The sequence below is a fragment of the Amblyraja radiata genome, chromosome 6, assembly GCF_010909765.2.
Source record: "Amblyraja radiata isolate CabotCenter1 chromosome 6, sAmbRad1.1.pri, whole genome shotgun sequence".
NCBI lineage: Eukaryota > Metazoa > Chordata > Chondrichthyes > Rajiformes > Rajidae > Amblyraja > Amblyraja radiata.
The window spans coordinates 60,088,971-60,101,258 of NC_045961.1; the positions used below are offsets into that span (position 1 = coordinate 60,088,971).

Sequence of the window (12,288 nt, forward strand, 5' to 3'; positions counted from 1 at the left end):
TTAGCCTCCTCTGCAGGGAAAACAAATCCAACCTAATCCAGCCTCTCTCCAGAATTGAAGTCATTCTGTTGAATTTTGCAGATCCAGAGGTCACCGGAGGTCAGCAGCCGTCTCCGAAGCTCACCAGCGCTCACCCGCGCTCAACTGCGCTCACCTGCGCTCACCCGCGCTCACCCACGCTCACCTGTGTTCACCCGCATTCACGAGCATTGCGGCTTGCTTTTGAAGAACTTTCTCCTCGTGGCCTGCGCAGAGAGTGAAGTCCCGTCTCTCCCCCGCCCTCTCCCTCCCGCTGCTAACCGCTCCTATCCTGCTCCTCCCCCCTCCCCACACCCCCACCCCCCCCCCCTCCCCGACTGCTACCCACTCTGGGTTTCCAGATAGTCGGGCCACCTCCTCTCGCTACCTCCTCTCCCCACCTCCTCTCTCTCCCCCTCCCCCTCTCCCTCTCTCCCCCCTCCTCTCTCTCCCCCCTACTCTCTCTCCCCCCTCGTCTCTCTCCCCCATTCCGCCCCTCCCCCTCCTCTCTCTCTCCTTCCCCCATCTCTCCTCCCTCCTCTCTCTCCCCCTCCTCTCTCCCCCCTCCTTACTCCCCCCTCCTCTCTCCCCCTCCTCTCTCTCCCCCTTCCCCCTCTCTTCCCCTGCTCTCTCCTCTGCTCTCTTTCCTCCTCCACTCTCTCCACCTCCACTTTCCCCTCTCCCCTCCCCCTCCCCCTCCCTCCCCCTCCCCTCCCCCTCCCCTCCCCCCTCCCCTCCCCCTCCCCCTCCACTCCCTCCTCTCCTCACTCTCTCCCCCCTCCCCCCTCATCTCCCTCCCCCTCCCCCCCTGTCTGCCCCTCTCCCCCTCTCACCCCCTCCACCCCCCTGTGTGTGTAGGGGGTGATTAGTGCATGTGTATGATGCCGCAGACCTCCCCCCCACCCCCCTCCCCCGCAACCGCGCTTTGAGGGGATGGGACTCAACAGGTCCCCCTTGGTCTAGTACCCTTTAAAACTCCTTCCCCTCACCTTGAAAATAAAAGATTCTGCCTATCTACCCTCTTTCCCTCTAATAATTTGATATGCCTCTATCAGGTTTCCCATTAGCCTCCTCTGCAGGGAAAACAAACCCAACCTAATCCAGCCTCTCTCCAGAATTGAAGTCATTCTGTTGAATCACCTTTGCACTTTCTCCAGAGCAACCATGTTCACCTGTAGTCTGGCGAGCAAAGAGTCACACAATACTTTAATTGTGGTCTAACAATTGGTTTGCAAAGTTGAAACATAATGTCCTAACTCTTACATTCTATACCCCAATCAATGAAGGCATGCCATGTGTGTGGTTTTTCAGGGAGCAATGGATTTGAATCTACTGTAAAATCCCTCTGTTCATCCCCTCTCATCTTAAACCCATATCCTCTAGTTCTTGATTCCCCCTACCATGGGTAAAAGATTATTTGGAACTTAGCTGCTCTCATGTTAAAGCTATGCCCTTTAGTAATTGATATTTCCATCCTGGGAAAAATATTCTGGCCGTCTACCCTATCTATGCCTCATAATTTTGTTTGCTTCTATCAGCTCTCCACTTAATCTCTGGAGTTCCAAAGAAAACAATCCAAGTCTGTACAACCCTCCCTTTGTAGCTAATACCCTCTAATCAGGCACATCCCGGTAAGCCTCCTCTGCATCCTTTCCAAAGCCTCCAAATCCTACCACCATTGGTGAGACTAGAACTGCATGCAATACTCCAAAATGTGATCTAATCAAAGTCCTATTAATGATGCAACATAGTTTAACTGCAAATAATATTTTGTGGCAATATGACTGACCAGTGTCATCCTTTAAAACTGGGCAAAGTAGGTGAGGACATTTGATATGTACATACCCAAAGTCTACATACAACATGAGGGAATACAAGTGGAAATAAATGTTGATCAATCTTCAGCCACCTCGTACTTTGCACAATTACAAGGCAGGTGGTAAATTATTCAGGTTGAATACTTTGTCATAGAAATTGTGGAACAGTGGCAGTAATGGTTCCTATGATTATGCAACTGACTGTTCCAGCTGCTACGGTCAGGCAAACGCCTCCGTTGCCATGCGGTGAGAACGGAGAGGTTGAGAAGGAGTTTCTTCCCAGAGGCCATTCGGTCTGTAAACGCCTATCTCACCAGGGACTAACTCTACTGAACGTTTTTCCTTCCATTATTTATTATGTAAAATAATATGTGTGTTTATGATTGTGTTTATAGTTTGTTTGGTTGTTTGGTTGTTTGTCTTTTTGCACAAAAGTCCGCGAGCATTGCCACTTTCATTTCACTGCACATCTCGTATGTGTATGTGACAAATAAACTTGACTTGACTTGACTAGAGGATTGGAATAGGTAAAACTTCAAAGTTATCATACAGTGGGTGTAAGGTTATAGTTGTAGTGTTTATTGATGGTGTTACAGGACTACCTGAAAATTCAAAGACAGAATCTAATTGTGTAGCATGAAGGAATAATAATGAAGTTATTATGCTGCTGGCTGTTGTGGAGGGATGCCAAATTAATGAAAGATAACGAGAAGCAAATATGCAAGTAAATTGCATCGAAATGAGAAAGGTTGGAGTAGTGAAATATTTATTTTTGCAGAAAACAATACATTTCTGGAATTCTCTACACCAGAGATTTGGGAAGGCACATAAATCACCGCGACATGGAGGAGTGGGATTCAGTAGGAACCAATTAAAAATGATCTTCTGGTTGCTCGGGGGATATGTGAAGTGCGAAAGAAGAGCATGATGTTAATGTCTTTGTAAAAGTGAAGGTAAAAATTAGGTAGGATAACAATAGAATGATCAAAGATTAAGATGGAAGGAAGAAAATTAAGGTGAAATCAAGTTAGCTAGATAATAAGAATTTCTATAGATATTGACAAAAGAAGAGTTAACAAGGTGAATGCTATTCCAACAAAAAGTGATCCCATTGAGTTAACAATGGAAAGTCTGAAAATTAAATAAGAACTTTGTATCAGTCTTCACTTTGGAGGATACAAATAAAATTCCAAAATAGCCTGGATGGAGGAACTCGGGAAAATTACAATCAGAAGAACTGGTAAAGAGGGGAAAGTCTGAAAGGTGAGTAAAGCAATTTTTTTACAGGGAAAGTGGCAGATGTCTGGAAAGTGCTGCTAGGGTGGGGTGATAGAAATAGATATAATAGCAGCATTTAAGAGGTATTCAGACAAACACAAAAACAGGCAGGGAATAAAGGTTTAAAGATATCGTATAGACAGGGATTATAGATACAAAAAACTGGAGTAATCAGCGGGACAGGCATCATCTCTGGAGAGAAGGAATGGGTGACGTTTCGGGTCGAGACTCGTCTTCAGACAGATGGAATTTGTTTACATTGGTTTCATGGTGGCCAAAAGTGCCTGTTCCTGTGCTGTACTGTTCTATGAGACTGAGCAAATTCTGGACAATCTTGCAAGCCTATTTCACTTCTTAATTATTATGTTTGTATTATATCATGCATATGGGCAAAGGAGGCTGGCAGTTTACTAGTTGGAAATGTTAGTTGGTCTGATGGACTGTATTCTTGGCTTTATTCATGGGGGAACTGAGAACAAAGGCAAGGAAGCAAAGCCTTTACAAAACACTGCTCAGGTGCTATCTATTCACCAAATTGTCAGACGATTGTTGAGGCCTTGGAAAGGATATCAATGAGATTTATGTCAATGGTACTAGGAATGCAAGTCTCAGTTATTCTGAAACACTGAAGAAACTGAAGAGTGAAGGTTAAAGGAAAATTGATAGAACGGTTCAAAATCATGAAGGTTTTGATATAGTAAATGAAGAAGTATTGTTTCAATAGGGCCAATAACAAAAGGTTACAGCCATAAAACATTTGGCTTGCAGTGACATAAAGCAACAAAACACATTTTTGCACTGCCTGACAGATTGGTGGAGTCAAATTTAGTAATACTATTAAAACAGGAATTTTAAAATATAAAGAAAATGCAGAGCTAAGTGGAAAGAGCAGGAGAGTGGGATTAATTGGAGCTTCCTTCTTGCATTAATTGGGACAAAAAGCAACCTGTTTCATTTAGTGGCTCAAAATATAAGATCAGAAGAAACAGAAGCAAGTGTATGGATCTCCATGCACACTTTGCCATTCAATAAGCTCATGACTAATACTTAGCCTCACTTCTCAGCACCAACCACATAATCCTTGATTCCTTCAATATTCAAAAATATGCCAACCTCACACTTGAATGAATTCCACGATTAACCCTCCACAGCTTAATGGTTAGAGAATTTCAAATCCTGAAAGCCCAAATGGACCACACTTACTGGTTCTGCCTTGTCTATTTGGCTTAATAAACGTGAGTAGATTTGTCAAATCTGAGTTTCTTCATTGAAATCCACGCTGACTTTGCTCAATCCTGTCATTATTTTCACAGTGTTCTGATACCATTTCCTTAATAATAGATTCTAGCAATTTCAATACTGAGGCCCGGTGCTGTCTGTGTGGACTTTGCACTCTCTGTATGTGGCTGTTTGAGTTTCCTTGGTGTGGTTTGGTTACCTCCCACATCCTAGTATGCAAATAGTCACCACATAAAGGATGCTGACAAAGTTACAAAGTATCCCATACCTGGACTACCCTCATCAAGGAATGAAGGTGGAGACAGTCAACAGTGTCAGGACCCTGGGCATGTATAATTCTGAAGATTTGTCCTAGACCCAGCATATAGATCAATAAAGAAAGCTCATCAACATTTATACTTGCTTAGAAGATTTGGTATGCCAACAAATACCCTTTTGAACTTCTACAGGTGAACAGTTGGTAGCACATTGAGTGGTTGCACACAGCCTGGTTCAGAAACTCAAATGTCCAGTAAAGGAGGAGATTACAAAAACCCAGTCCATCACGGGTACTGACCTCCCCATCATTGAAGGGCTGCCAGCATCATCAAGGGCCCATACCTCTTTTGCCATGCTCTGACTTCATTCCTGCCATCACAAGAAGGTATAGAAATTGGAAAAGTGTAACATCCTGTTTCAGGAAAATACTCTTCCTAATAACCATCAGGCTACTGAACATGACAAACTATAACTAAACTCAAAATTATGACCTGCCTCGATTGCACTAGGGACTTCAAGTGAGTTAAGGTATAGGAATCTGAAAAGTGTAACATCCAGACCTTGCACATGGATACAAATACAGAAGTCTTCCTGCCAAAAGCTCTAGTCATTGTGCCAAGTATGATCATGGAGAAGGTTGGTAATGAATAGCTTAGTGGAAGAGAATAATTGGGGGTTAGAAAATCTAGGGAGTTGCTGTTTTACAGCATCAGAGACCTGCATTCAATGCTGACTATGGGTGGTGTCTGTATTGAGTTTGTACATTCTCCTTGTAAACATTTGGGTTTTCTCTGGGTGCTCTGGTTTCCTCCCACCCTCCAAAGACTTAGGGGTTTGTCGGTTAATTGGCTTCAGTAAAGATTGTAAAGGGGCTGTCCCACGGCGGCGACCTAATCTGTGAGTTTAAACGAGTTTGCCCTTGACTCAAACTCGCAGCATGGTCAACACGAGGTCCTAGGAGTTCCTATGAGGTCACTGGAACTCTCCTTCATGCTCGAGGGAAGTTCCCGCATACTCACAGCCTCAGCTAGGTCGCAGAAACATTTTCAGCATGTTGAAAATTTTTCTGCAAGTTAAATTTGGTCAGCATGGTTCTTTTTAACTCGTAGTGCAGTGGAGTGGGGTCGCTAATTAGTTACAGGCAGTCGAGAGCAGGCGTAGGCAATCTACTTCACTGGCCGGGCATTTTGATTGGCTCATTGAAGTTTTCTGGACCAGGGGAAACCGACTGGTAGGTAAAATGCCCGCTAAACTTTATTTTACTTCTTAAAAGTGTCTCCACTCCTTCTCCCCCCACTTTTCCCCCTGTTCTCTCCTTCTCTACCCTTCCATCTCCTTCTCTCTACTTCTCTCCCCCTCTCTCCCCCACCGCACCCCCCCCCCCCCTCCCCCCGCGCTCTCTAAAGGACTTACCGTACACTGTGGCAGCCGTCTTTTACCGTCCTCTTCATCGTGGGTGTGAATTTCAAACAGTGCTCCCCCGCTTTCCCTGGCCTCCGCTTTCGCTATGAGTTTGTGTGTGTGTGTGCGGTCGGTCGATCCAGCTCGCGGTTTCACCGCGGACGGTCGATCCAGCTCGAGGTTTTCCAGGTGAGTGCCCTCGAGCTTGAAGGTCGAAGACACTCTTCTTAACTCGCGGATTAGGTTGCCACAGTGGGACAGCCCTTTAAATTGTCCCTAGTGTGTAGGATAGTGCTAGTGTGCGGGGTGATCGCTGGTCGAAGAAAAGGGCCTGTCTCCGCGCTGTATCTCTAAACTAAACTAAACCGAGTGAGGGTGGGGGTGTTTAAATTTAACCCAAGGCCAGGTGAGAAGAAATGTAGTGTTGGGGTGTTAAACACGTGGGAATTCACTGGGCAAGGAGACAAATAGCCCCTGATCCCAAACGCAGTGGACAAGGGATGGACCCAGTACTCATGCCACCTTCATGCTGCTCACTCCCTCTGTTCCCACCACCGGAAGCACAGCATCTAGTGCCAGCTCAATGGGTAACTGGAAATGGGGGGTGCGATGCAATGGGAGCCTCGATCTGCTATAATCAAAATCCATGATATAGAGGTCTGTTATTGCAAGGGCTTACCAAACTGCACAATCATTCCACACATAATTGCAACCTCCATGCACATGCTTACCATCAACATCAAGAGCTCCATCTAATGGAGTGATGTGCTCCACTGACATAAATATGCAATACAATTTGAATTATTTTAACAATGTCCTTGTTGCAGAGCAGAAAAATGTTGAATATCTAGACCCTAAATTACTCAACCTTCTTGGATCAGTTGCCCACTCTCTGGAAAACAACTAGTTTTTTTATTTAATAATCGCCACTTCAATAGATTCACTTTAATCTCAGTATGACTCCTTTAAGAAGTAAAATTGCTCCAAGTTACAGTTAGAGCACAATTCTTCAAAAAATAGTGTACAAACTAGTAATGTGATATTGCTTAAAAATATTCAATCCATTTCCTTGCATTAATTTAACCATTTTTCCAACCTCACCTCATCTTTTCCAGTCATGGGATTCAGCCCAGTAAATTCCTTGTGTCTGGCTATTGCATGCCATGTACAACTAGTGCCATATTATCTATATTACTAAAAGTCTGATCTTGACCACTTCCTATTGTTCTGTATATTGATTTTAGAAAAAATGCTGCAACTTACGGCTCTGATAGTTAGCCATCATACTCAGAGTCCCCCTTCGCTGTGCAGGACAAGAGGGTTATTCCCTTCGTTGAAAAATAAAAGAGTTATTAGTGTTTAAAAAATGTTGAAATTCTCTCTCCTGAAGGCCACGCCCCTTCCAGAGGAACTATAAAACCTGGAAGTGTTTAGTGCCTCAGTCAGTCTCTGCAAGGTGGGGGAGCAAGAGGGTCATGTCTCTCAGTCTGAGCTGTGAATAACACTGAACATGTCTACTAAACCATGTGTGGTTTTACTGACCTGTCAGTTCCCTTAATGTGGTTTGAAAATATATTTTGGAAATGCTAAAGCTGTGTTGCCTTTGGTTTGGAAATGCTAAAGCTGTGTTGCCTTTAGTTCAAAAACGTAGCAAGATTAAGAGGACTCATGTCAGCTCAAGACTTAGAAAAACTTGTACATGCCTTTATTACTAGTAGGCTAGATTATTGTAACGGTCTCCTTGCAGGTCTTCCGAAAAAAACTGTCAGGCAGCTACAGCTTGTTCAGAACGCTGTTGCTAGAGTTCTAACAAAGACCAAAAAATTTGAACACATTACACCAATTCTTAAATCCTTACATTGGCTCCCTGTATGTCAGAGAATTGATTTTAAAATCCTGCTGCTCACCTATAAATCACTACATGGTTTAGGACCAAAGTATATCACTGACATGCTTCCACTATATAAGCCTTCTAGACAGCTAAGATCTTCTGAAACCAATCTGTTAGTGATTCCCAGAGTAAATACAAAACATGGGAAAGCAGGATTTAGTTACTATGCAACAAATAGCTGGAATAAACTTCCTGAAGATTTAAGACTTGCCTCAACTTTGACCGCTTTTAAAACAAGACTGAAAACGTTTATGTTTACTTTAGCTTTCAGCTAAATCTTAACTACATTGCACTTTTAACTTTTGCACTTTTTACAATGCATTTTTAATTTTGCTTTTCTTTTCTTTTAGTTCTTCTATTTTATTTCATTTTATTATTTCATTTTATTGTATGACATGTTTTTATGTGAAGCACTTTGAGTCTGCCTCGTGTATGAAATGTGCTATATAAATAAAGTTGCCTTGCCTTGCCTTGCCTTAGTTTGGAAATGCTAAAGCTGTGTTGCCTTTGGTTTGGAAATGCTAAAGCTGTGTTGCCTTTGGTTTGGAAATGCTAAAGCTGTGTTGCCTAATTAACGGTGCCTTGCCTAATTTGCGTTGCCTTGCCTAATTAAAGTTGCCTTGCCAAATTAAAGTTGCCTTGCCCAATTAAAGTTGCCTTGCCTAATTAAAGTTGCCTTGCCTTCTATATAATTAAAAGTCTTATCTTGACCACTTCCTGTTTGCGCTTTATATTGATTTTAGAAAAAACACTGCCACGTACGGCTGTGATTTTTGGCCGTCTTACTCAGAGTCATCCTCCGCTCATCAGGTGCCGAGGATTTTACCCATCGATGAAAAATAAAAGAGTTATTAGTGTTTAAAAATTGTTGAGATTTTCTCTCCTGTCAATCACGCCATGAAGGCCACGCCCCTTCTGGTGTGGGGGGGGGTGGGAGTATAAAACCCAGAAGTGTGGGCGTGGCTCAGTCTCTGCAAGATGGAGGAGGGAGAGGTCACGACTCGCTGTCTTTAGTGACCTTGCACCCTGCTTGAAATGGAATTTCAAGGAATAGCCGTGGGTTACTGCCAGCCCACCAGCCGTGAGTGAGTGAGCTGCCAGCACAACAGGCTTGAGTGACTGAGCCGCCAGCCCAAGAATCCATTTGGCCCACAATGTCCATACTAGCCCTCTGGAAACCAGTCCCGTCAGCCCACAACACCCATACTAGCACTCCAGAAATGCCCCCACCCCACCCCCCACTCCCCACTGGCCACTAATATTGGAATTGGTGGAGAGGTGGAATATTGCGTTGGGGGACCAGCCCTCCCGTGTGATGCTGGGACCCAACGGGTCCCACTTAATCTAGTTGTTTAATACATTTCAGTTGTGTTGTTTTTCGGAAATGACCAAATTATCTTAAAATATCACTGTAACTCATTGTCATTCGTAACTTATTTATAATTAAAAATAAAATATTATACAAACAAAGTTCTGAAAATCTGTGGAAGACGATCAAAAGAGTTGGAAGAGATTACAAACTTTAGCGCTCTCCAGCATTACATCACTCAGGTTTTTGGGATCGGTACTTCATTAGTATGGAGCTAATGGGTGTCCACATGGTTAAGAACATATCTCCAATATTCACATCTCCACACTTCTTTAAGTGTACTATAGGTTCACCTCCCTCATTCAGCATAAAGTTAATGCTTTTGTGGTCAGCATATTGGAGTGGAACCCTTTGTTTTGTTTTATTTTCATTTTTAAAGGCAGAAATTTGGTGTTCAAAAGATGCAGATATTTTTTCTTCAGCTCAATGCATTCAGCTCAATGCATTCATTTATTATAGAGATCAATACTTTTATGGCTGAGTGCACAATGTGCAGTGCTCCAGTTTTTAAGGCATAAGGGGAAACAAAGTGTACTCCCAGTCACTACATAAAATAGTTTTTTTTTAATTCAAATATTACAATATTCCTCCAAAATATGAACATCAGAAACACACAACAATTTATTTATCTTAGTCAAAATTAGCATAAAATATCCATCTCTTCTGCATCTGAAACAAGCAATTTCATAATAATAGGATATTAGTCGTAAATCCATTTAAGATTCTCTTCATAGAATTCTTCGATTGATGAAATGATTTGATTTTTTTTCTATTCTGTCTAACTTTGTCTTGATCCACATATATTTGTTCTGTCTAGCCAGTCTATAACCTACTGAGATCATTGAGGGATTTTGTTTGCACAGGAAATCATAACCAGCATCAGCAGTTCCTTCTTGAACAAAATCATAACATTTGACCTTTTTGGCATAGAAACCAAATACATCGGAATAATAAATGTCAAAACAACCTGCAAATAAATCAAATGGCGTTAAATCCTATATATTTTTTGTGCACTGAGCAAACTAAAAGAGTAGTATGGTGGTGAGTAGGAGATCAATGTCAGTTTCTTTCAGGTCCAGGAGGGAGTGATTGTTGATCTCACATTTTATGACGGTTATCGTAATATTGCCTCATTTTCAAAAAAGTACACATTTATCATGTTGGGAGGTGTTACAGTAATTTTTCAATAGAAACAGTAATTGGGAATAATGAAGCAGATGCTGATCATGTAATATGAGGAGTCATGACACAAAAGGAGAAACAGACACTTCTCATCTGCTCAGTTTGATTGGACGTATGCTGGGTGTCAATGGGCAACATTGTACTAATTGTAGTACATCCTGAATTCAAATATTGAGGTAGCATTCAGGATGATTTCAGCAATGTCTCTCTCCATCATTTGGGGAGTTGCAAGCTTGATATTGGTCAGTGCTTGCGATACTCTCTGCTTCTTAGCAAAGATGAAGAAGCTGAAATCTACTCTTCTAGTGAATAGTAGTAGAGCTAATAGGATGATGTTTCAATCCCTGTAGTAAGTCGGCACTCTTAATATTGGCAGTGGGATTGGGGTGGTGTAAGGTAGGGTAGGTACGTCATCCTGGTCATCAGGTTCCTCCTTCTTTGACATTTCATTGATAAGCCCAAAACGTCTCCAGAGGGCTCAACAGTGATACCTGCCATCCCAGGTACACCCCCCTCAGTTCTATACCCTCCTGTTCTCATCTTACAGCCCAATTGTTGTCTTTCCTTTTAATCCAAAACATAGAATCATAGAATTGTACAGCATGGAAATAGTCCATGTTTCTATAATCTGCTTCTATAACTTCCTCTGCCAGGTCATTTCTGATATGAACAATCCTCTCAAAAAAAAACTGCTGCTAAGGTTCATCTTAAATCTCTCTTCTCTGACAAGCCTGTCCTCTCATTTTTGAAACCTCTATCTTAGGGAAAAAGACTACAGGCATTCACATTATCTATGTCCTCATAATCTTGTGCATCACTATAAGATCATCCCTCATCCTCCATTGCTCCAAAATAAAGCCCAAACCTATTCAACTGTGACTCAAGGTAACATCCTGGTGGATCTAATTTGAGGAAGGACATTCTTGCTATTGAGTGAGTGCTGCGTAGGTTTACAAGGTTAATTCCCGGGATGGCGGGACTGTCATATGCTGAGAGAATGGAGCGGCTGGGCTTGTATACTTTGGAGTTTAGAAGGATGAGAGGGTATCTTATTGAAACATATAAGATTATTAAGGGTTTGGACATGCTAGAGGCAGGAAACATGTTCCTGATGTTGGGGGAGTCAAAAACCAGGGGCCACAGTTTAAGAATAAGGGGTAAGCCATTTAGAACAGAGATGAGGAAACACTTTTTCACACAGAGATTTGTGAGTCTGTGAAATTCTCTGCCTCAGGAGGCCGGTTGTCTGGATACTTTCAAGAGAGAGCTAGATAGGGCTCTTGATGAAAGCGGAGTCGGGGGATATGGGGAGAAGGCAGGAACGGGGTACTGATTGGGGATGATCAACCATGATCACATTATATGGTGGTGCTGGCTCAAAGGGCCAAATGGCCTACTCCTGCACCTATTGTCTATTATCTCTCCTGTACCCTTTCCAACTTAATGGTATCCTTCTTGTAACAGGGTATTCTCTAGTTACGTCTCACCAACATGCAACACCCCACCAAAGTAATTGTAACACACAATCTGCAAAGTATTGAACCTGTGATTTGCTCATCTTGCAAAGAGCGAGAAAAACAAAAGTCAGAGACTAGCATGAGCTTAACTGCTGTAAGTCCTGGTTTGTCACCTGGATACATTTCTCTTCATTGAGGTGTAAGTAGCAGAATTGGTTGGTATTCAAGACATTTACTGGGTGGCCTTCTTTCCTTTTCTAGTAGGTTGCCTTGTTCTGCAGACAAAATGCTCATTTTCCCCATCAGTTCCACTTTCAAAGGGGTGTAAACAAATTTCTAAGTCTAACAGCAGTTTACTCCCAAAGGCATGAAGTGATT

At 42.6% G+C, this 12,288-nt stretch overlaps 1 long non-coding RNA gene across 1 annotated transcript; it reads left to right on the forward strand.

Annotated features, from left to right (window-relative positions):
* The first annotated feature begins 1,844 nt into the window (after positions 1–1,844).
* Positions 1,845–10,872, forward strand: LOC116974001. Its single transcript, XR_004412243.1, has 3 exons — positions 1,845–1,855; positions 6,426–6,432; positions 10,767–10,872. It is a non-coding gene; the product is annotated as an uncharacterized LOC116974001 (long non-coding RNA).
* Positions 10,873–12,288: the final 1,416 nt, after the last annotated feature.